The following is a 6,471-nucleotide window of genomic DNA, read 5'->3' as shown; positions in this document are numbered from 1 at the left end:
CATGAACACTTTGACAAAAAAGTACCCGAAAATTGTAATTGTAATATATTTATGCCAACGATTTTTCCAGCCCTCGAAACACTTTTCATAAGCACTTTTTGGGACAGCCTTCAGCTCCTTCAACGAATTTTGTTTTATCTCTTCGATCGACTGAAAACGAGTTCCACGGAGCGGCAATTTTCCTTTGGGGTACAAGAAAAAACCATACAGAGCCAAATGTGGTGAATACGGTAGTTGATCGATGGTATTCATTGCATTTTTGGCGTTAAATTCGGCCACAATCGTAGCTCGATGCGATGGTGCATTATCATAGTGTAAAATCCATGAATTGTTCTTCCACAATTCGCCTGTTTTCGACGTTCTCATGCAAACGCTTTAATACGGCCAAACAGGACTTGACATTGACCATCTGCTCCTCCGGAATAAATTCATGACGTTGTTTATTTGTTGACTTGTTTGCATGTCAAACTCCTCATAACCCATTGCCTCATCGGCAGATCTGCTTAAAGCACTCTTTTTGAAAAAATTTCAGCTTCATCGAGACGAGTTGCGCAAGGACGCTTTTCGAGCTCTCTTGCCATCTCTCTAACATTTGCCTGACGATGTTTAAGCACCAAATCCTTCAATTTTTCAATATTTTCATCAGTTGAAGAGGTCGAAGTTCGTCCATAACGAGGCATGTCTTCAGCGATCTCTCGACCGTCTTTGAAGGCTTTGTACCATACGTAGGCTTATGTTTTTGACAAAACTGTATCAATGTAAGCCTTTTCCAACATTCGCAACGATTCCGCACTCGAAATTTGCCTAAGAATATAAATATAGCCTAAGAACTGAATCCGTGAGGAAATTGAAGTTCGAATTTTGGCTAAAAATTAAAATGGTAAATCGCATTGACTTCGCGTGAATTATTACGAGTACCATTTGAAGATATGCCATATTAGATGGTCTCATTGAATATGTAGAAACGAGATCTGGATCCAGTTTTTACTTGATTTGGTTGGAAAAGTTAATCCAGATTATTTTGGTATCTTAACTTGTTAGATTTTGAAGGTACGAGATTTGTTCAAAAAGTATCGTGAATATCATTAATATTTCTTAAGAAATTATTTATTTATTCATAAATATATATTTTGTCCAATTCATAGTAATAACACTCAGAAATTTCAGTTTTGCCAGCAGTTTTTCCTATTCTCAAATCACTTGAAAAAGTAATTTTTGTGATTTCGTTTAGCTCCTCATTCGTTGCAGTCGCCTTTTCATGGGCCTTTTCAATTTTAGAAACACATAAAGTCACAGGAGACTAGGTTTGGGGAATACGGCAAATAACGACGCGTGAGCAGGGGCGTTATCATGATCCAAAAGCCAATTTTTGTTCTTCGATAAATCCGGGAGTTTCTGTAAAACTATTAGCAAACCTTCACAATCAACATAACTTGTCGCGGTGTTTTCGGTCTCAGCTCGTGCGGCAGTTTCCATTGTCATGATTGAGCTTTTGTTTCCACGCCATAAATCCATGGCTCGTTACCAGTTATGACCCTCTGGAGCAGATCTGGATAGACGCGGACTGAGTCCAACATCTCTTGAGCCATGTCAACGCGACCCGATTTTAATCAAAAGTGAGCAATTTGAGCACGAACTTCGCGGCAACCCGACTCATACCCAAATCATTGCTTAAAATCGATTGGTACGAAACAAACGATATTTTCAGTTCCTCAGCAAATTTCTCTAATCATTTCATTAATGTTATCGGCTTTTTTTGATGTGCTAGAGCACCCTTGTCGAAAATCGAATACCCATAGCCCGCAAATATGCAAAATTCGCGATACTTTTTGTACAATCTTCGTAATTTCGTCCTGAATCACTCGTAGACACCTTCTTTCCTACAGGCAAACAACAAGTCGATTTCCACAGGTTCTCATGAATAATGACTTGGTGCCAGGTCCCCACTGTACGGTGGATGCCTAGGATGGGTCAGTATCGGTGTGAGCATCCTGACATTGTCTTGATACACAACACAATCGAACGGAAGACTCCTTGTCTGAAACCCTGGTATCGAACAGCTCGGGGAGGCCTTTTCCGGCCGTATTAGCTTTGCGGGGATATCAAGTTCAAACGCAACGCCACAGAAACAGTTCCTTTTCGTGCTGTCAAAGTCGGCTCTCTCTTTTTACGGGGCTTTTCCAACATTTGGCGCATGGTCGATAGTAAGTAGGACTAAAGCCACACTGACAAGGTCCAATCAGTTTGTTGACGGTGGGCTTCAGGCTTTCACACACTATGACCGATAAGACCATATATGCGATATTAAGGAGGCTTATCCCACGGTAATTGGCGCAGATTGTGGGGTCTTCCTTTTTGTGGAATGGGCAGAGCAAACTCAGGTTCCAATCGTCCTGCATGCTTTCATACGACCATATCTTGCAAGGCATCTGACATAGCACCTTGAACAGCTTTGAACAGCTCGTCTGGTAGTCCATCCACTATGTTATTCTTCGGCCGGGTAGTTACTATTCTAAGCTCATCATACTCGGGCAATGGAACTCTTATTCCACCGTTTCGCTGTCGGTTGTGATATTAGCTGCTCGACGTCGTACCTTTCCTGTGTTAGTTGACGGGCTGTACAGAGGCATGTGCGTAACTTCGCTATAACAAGGTTGTGCCGGTGTGAAGTCCTAGAACCGTACGCACGTTAAGGATACTGGAAACGTGTAGTCCATTAATCACAATATGTCTGATCTGATTACAAACTTATTGATCCAGAGACATTCAAATTTCTTGATGAATTTTCTTATGTTGGAATCGAGTACTAGAGACAACCATATTTTGGACACCTGCGAAGTCGATCAGCCTCAATCGATTTGGAGAGATTTCGCCATGGAAGCTGAATTTATTCAATTCAATTACTCATTAAAAAATAATTGTTTGGTTTTGGCAATTATAAAATGTATTTTCAATATTCACTACATAAGCTACCCATTCCCATAACTTGACTACGACTCCTTCAGCTTCATTTAACATTGAGCTATTTACACAATGAATTTCATTTATCATCCCTCACTCTCTGCAGCCGGAAGTAGTTCACTTATACATAATCTCTCGAATCTGAACACAATAGCATTACATATTAAATAACTGTAAAAATAATACCGCTCATTGCATTTTGAATTGCTAATGCATAGAATTTATGAAGTAGACGAAATTTTCAAGCAATCAAACAAACGCCATCGCTTCGGGGTGGCACCAGTCAGCCAGCAAGCCACTAAGTCAGCGAGCAGACCGCAAAGGATACTCACAGCGACCAGCACAGCAGAGGGGTGCAAAGCGGATAAGAGGATAATTTCACACGATTGCTTTTGTTATGCGCAACAGTAACGAAAACGTTCGGTTTATGGGAAAGCGTACAGTATTTTTATGGGAGCAGATAGCGGATAAGGCGGCAGCAAATTATGCATTGACGGTTTATAAATTGAATTAAATTGTCAAATGAATGGCGAGCAAGTGAATGATGATTTTTACAGCGACCAGGCGATTGTTTAGATAACTCGCAGCAATGCTAGGAAATGAATTTTGATTTAATTTCGTTGAACAGTAAGTTGTATGTTGGGTACAGACGATGACAGCAACGGGATTACATTTCCAAAAGAATATTTTTCATTTCACGAAAATTTTGGGTGTGTGCTAGCAGCGAGATTATGATTCTTAAAATACAAAGAGTGAATGGAATTTATTTTACAGTTTTGTTTTTAGTTTCTACTTTTCTCTTGTAATAATTCAATGAGGCCAATATTTTCTGAATACTGCTGGTGTCAGCTAGCTGCCACAAAGCATCTGGAAAAATACCTCCCTAACAAACATCTTTAGACATCCGTCTAAAAATCATTAGCAACTAGGACCTATTCTGGGATAATTATCATCCATATCTATTGATCATAGTGGTCTAAAAATTAAAATATGACTGGACTAGATAAAACTTCTTAATTAATGGATTAGTAATTTCATTAGATTCTTCTGTAAATATTGCCATCCAAAATACATCTTAAATTTTCAGTTATAACTCCAGCTTCAGACTTTCTGATTTTCCTGGCCGAGGTTTCAGCCATTAAGGTAGCCGTAGATTTACTGTTCCGGAGTGCAGCCTCCTTCAGATATGTGACCATTCACTCAGATAGCACAGTGGCAATACTAGCCTTAAACTCATTAACAGTACGTTCAGGGCTCAAGAGTGTCTTTGTGATAAGACTGGTATGGGCGCAAGGCCACAGCGGAATCGAAAGACACATTGTCAAACAAAAGGAGTGGTGAATCGCCGGTTTCATTCAGATGGATAGATGGATGGATAGATGGACGTACATGTCTAAAGGAACCGACCCGGACATTTTTCCTGCTAAAAATTTGGAATCTCGTTAGGAATGATCAATATTATTTGGGTAGTGTATTCAACAACAAACCTACTTAAATAAAACTACTTACGGGACTGTATGACAACGACATCAGAAAAACTACAAAAGCTATACACTCGGAATGAGAATAATCATTTGAAGCAGCTCTAAATAATACTTTCTGCCAATATTGTGTTTCTAAAAATCCAATGTGTGTGGTAACGAAGGCCAGCTGAGCTGTAGCACTTCTTAATTGCCACTGCATAAGAACACTGTCTCTCCTAGTGTTAAACTTTTAGACGATTGAGTCAGAATAGGCAAAAAAGTTGGAGTCCTTTATGATCTTGCTATCTCGATTCATCGTCGATGCCCTTCAAGATTTGGTACTTGTTGTGTTCCAAGTATTCTATGTATTTGTGATAGACTTAGGTAAACTGTTTCCTTATTACCCTTTTAAATTGCAGATGTGGCTAATATTGTTTTAGGGCAGACCTAATTTTAGCGCATATTCCCGAAAATGTCAGTGCTCCTTTATAGCAGCTGTAAGCATTCTAGTCTGGGCATACTTGGGCCACTTCATCCAGAGAGGATTCGAGCTTTGTCAAGTCGTCTACGTTTTTATTGCTGAAAATGTTCATGTAACCGGGAACCCAAATTGTGGACAAGTAGAGCATATCTGGCAGGGAGCTTAAAGCCTTCTGTAACTATTGACTATGCTTTGGCATCGACAAGGCTGGTAATGCTGCGTGGCTACTCTTGTCTGAGGCTGCTTTATGAGTGCCGTAGTTATTCAATAGAATTCCGACAGCCTTCTCTATGCCTAGTATGAACTTTCGCTTAGAAGATGTTGTCTGAGTTTGGTGGACGGGTACAAAGAAGGAAGTCAAGATGGCTTCCCCTACTCCGCAGTTAATATTGGGCTCGTCGGTATAGATTGAGGTAGTAGGTAAGGACCCTCCTCCTCTACGAAATTTGAAAAAAAAACCGAAATCCTGAAATTTCTGAAATCAAACCCAAACCTGAATATTTGTGAATCTGGTTTCATTTATTTAAATTTAAGTGGTACAAGATAATGCTATGTCCACAACACTGCCGGTACCAACCACCGGGCACTTTCCCCAACTTCCATTTGCGTTGAAAACAATCAATGTGGAAAATTAGATCGAAGTACATACATATATAGTATTAAACTTAGGTTAGTTTAAGCATATTTCCAACAAAAACTATAAATATTTGACCATACCCTAGCAACACTAAACAAGGATACTCTGCTAGTTAAAACCCAAAAATACATTACTCAACCAAATAACCAAAAAATACATAGTAAAAACAACGCCCGTTAAAAACTGTAAAAACAGAAAACAACAAACCAAACACCAATTTTTAATGAACAAAAATTTTTTTGTTTATATTGCCAAAGTAGATTTGCGTTGGTAGTTTTAAAAAATTTTTTATTTTTTTTGAAAGTTGAAATTTAAAAAAAAATTTTTTATGCCACGTTTGGGGGAAAGATCAAATCCGGCAAAGAAAAAGCCGGGGCCTTATTTTTTCCGCGCCAAAAGAATTTTGAAATTAATTTGCTTAGTAAACAATTTGGGGGATTTAAGTCAATTTAAAATTTATTCCACGGCTTTTTGATGAAAATTTCGCTGCACCAGTGGGGTCCCCAAGCCAAATAAGAAAAAAACTTTCAAAAATTTCCCAATCAAACAACATATTTGGTAGTAGTATATTAGTGACAATCGTTACGAAAGAAAAGATTGCTTTTAAAAAAAAAAGAAAAAAAAACAAATTTGGCCCTTTTATCACTTTTTAAGTTCCATTGTCCAAATTTAAAGGGAAAAAACAAAAGGGTTTTTTTTTGAATTCAACCAAGAACATCTGAAAATATTTTCCAAAAATTAAAAATTTTTTGCCAGTTTCATTTGGGAAATGTCCTTTGTCACCACCCGTTCCCCAGCCAATAGAGAAATATTCCCAAAATTAGCTTCCAATAACCCTTTTTATGTTTTCGTTTTTCCTTCTTATATTCAGATTTTTGTTTCCCTGCCACAATCTCAGGGAAAATTTTTTAGACGGGGACTACAGTTCA

This window comes from Bactrocera neohumeralis, chromosome 4, assembly GCF_024586455.1.
Source record: "Bactrocera neohumeralis isolate Rockhampton chromosome 4, APGP_CSIRO_Bneo_wtdbg2-racon-allhic-juicebox.fasta_v2, whole genome shotgun sequence".
In the NCBI taxonomy this organism is placed as follows: domain Eukaryota; kingdom Metazoa; phylum Arthropoda; class Insecta; order Diptera; family Tephritidae; genus Bactrocera; species Bactrocera neohumeralis.
The sequence above is the reverse complement of the archived record's forward strand: the minus strand, read 5'-3'. Positions refer to the sequence as shown.